Source organism: Canis lupus, chromosome 1 (genome assembly GCF_011100685.1).
Source record: "Canis lupus familiaris isolate Mischka breed German Shepherd chromosome 1, alternate assembly UU_Cfam_GSD_1.0, whole genome shotgun sequence".
In the NCBI taxonomy this organism is placed as follows: domain Eukaryota; kingdom Metazoa; phylum Chordata; class Mammalia; order Carnivora; family Canidae; genus Canis; species Canis lupus.
In genome coordinates this window covers 60,088,781-60,090,881 of record NC_049222.1, presented here as the reverse complement: position 1 = coordinate 60,090,881, position 2,101 = coordinate 60,088,781, and positions in this window count along the sequence as shown.

The window sequence follows — 2,101 nt, the reverse complement described above, 5'->3', positions numbered from 1 at the left end:
ACACCAATATTTTTCATCATTAGCTCTGGGTTGTGATGCAATTTAGCTTACCCTTTTGTTTAATGTTGAAGAAAAAATACACAGAATTACCCTGGGCAGGCATTGTTTGTCAACGGAGGGGACCCAAAGGTCACCGGGACCTGGGGTCAACTTGGATATTGGTCTCGATGCCTGAACCACTGGAGCAAAACCAGGCATTATAAATTAGAAACTCTTCAGAAAAGGCCCTTGTTTAATTTCCTAATCTTGGTGCACATAGCCTTAAGAGGGAGAGGAATGTGATTTTAATCTCTTTTTCCTATGTAAATGTCACTCAAATGTATCAGCATATTTGAAGAGTATGCTTATGTTACTTCCAGTCCCTCTATGACCTGAAATGTCAACACATAGTCAATAGCTCATTTCCTGTTGATCTTTTAGAACTAATTTTTTTTAATGAAACCAATTTTTTTTAATTGAAGTATGGTCAACAAACACTAAGATTCATTTTTTAAACTCTCCTGCTCCCTATTAATACAAACACTGCTGTAGGCTCTGCATACACCTTTCAGGCAATTGGATGTCTTCCAGGATCACCCACTCACCTCCCATCAGCATGACCTGGTTGTTTCTCAGTCTTCAAAATGGATGCAAGCTGGGACTAAGCTCTACTTAACAGAGATCCTCCCTTATCCTCCAGAGTTTACTTTCTTTAGTCCATGAAAGAGCAATTTATTAGACATCCTCTCAACACAATTGATTTGCAGTGAACTTTGCTTCGGTCTTTAAGCAACTTTAGCTTTCGTCCACGAAGTCAAGTAATCCCAGTGTCACAGATAAAACTTGCTAAGTAGTTTAATTTGACCACAATAGTTGACCCAAATTTCAAGTCCTTATGAACAAGATTCTTCCAGCACTAGTTAAATTTGGTCTAGATTTTGCCATTTTGGAAAATTTTCTGAAGTTCATATTGCGTTATAATGTCTTGCCAAATGAAGCACTGACCATTTTCTACTTTTTTGGTAAAATCTCTCCTTTTCTAATAGTATGACTCCAAAAGGAGATTTCAATTGGTGCTTTTCACTGTGTTCTGAGTAAAGATTTGTAGGATATGAAATATTAAAAGGTGTAGGCAGAACAAAGAAAGTGCAACAGATAAAGAAAAATGTTCTTTGCTGAAGCTCACTAAACACTTATTTCCTTCTCAAGAAAATCAAATTTGCAAATGTCCCTCAACATCAAGAACTGTATCTAGCTCAGCAGATTGCAGTGGACTCTCCATATGCATTATTGACTTCCTTCTTCAAGGACTGTGAGTGAAATCAAGTAAATTTTCTCAAACAGTCAGTTCCAGAAACTCCTCTTTGGTGAGTGTGAAGAGCAACAGCAGATAGATAGATAATATAAATCACAAAGTAGGTGAGAATTATTCACTACAAATCAGTTATCATTTTTGAACAGTACAAAATGTAAGGATTACATATATTCTACATAAATACATATGTACATATAGATATTGTATGTGAGTGTGGAGGATTGAGGGGGAGAATATTACAGGAATATATGAGAAAAAGACTCCAAGGAGAAGAGAGTTTTAGGAGAGGAAGAGAAAAGTAGACATAAAAATAAATAAAAATTAGAATGTGAACTTCTTTTCAAAAAGAATCTTGCGGGGGGAGGAGCAAGATGGCGGAAGAGTAGGGTCTCCAAATCACCTGTCTCCACCAAATTACCTAGAAAACCTTCAAATTATCCTGAAAATCTATGAATTCGGCCTGAGATTTAAAGAGAGACCAGCTGGAATGCAACAGTGAGAAGAGTTCGCGCTTCTATCAAGGTAGGAAGACGGGGAAAAAGAAATAAAGGAACAAAGGCCTCCGAGGGGGAGGGGCCCCGCGAGGAGCCGGGCTGAGGCCGGGGCGAGTGTCCCCAGGACAGGAGAGCCCCGTCCCGGAGGAGCAGGAGCTGCACCGACCTTCCCGGGCGGAAAGGGGCTCGCAGGGAGTTGGAGCAGGACCCAGAAGGAAGGGGATGCCCTCGGGCTCCCCGGGTCAGTAACAGCAACTGCGCGCCCAGGAGAGTGCGCCGAGCTCCCTAAGGGCTGCAGCGCGCACGGCGGGAC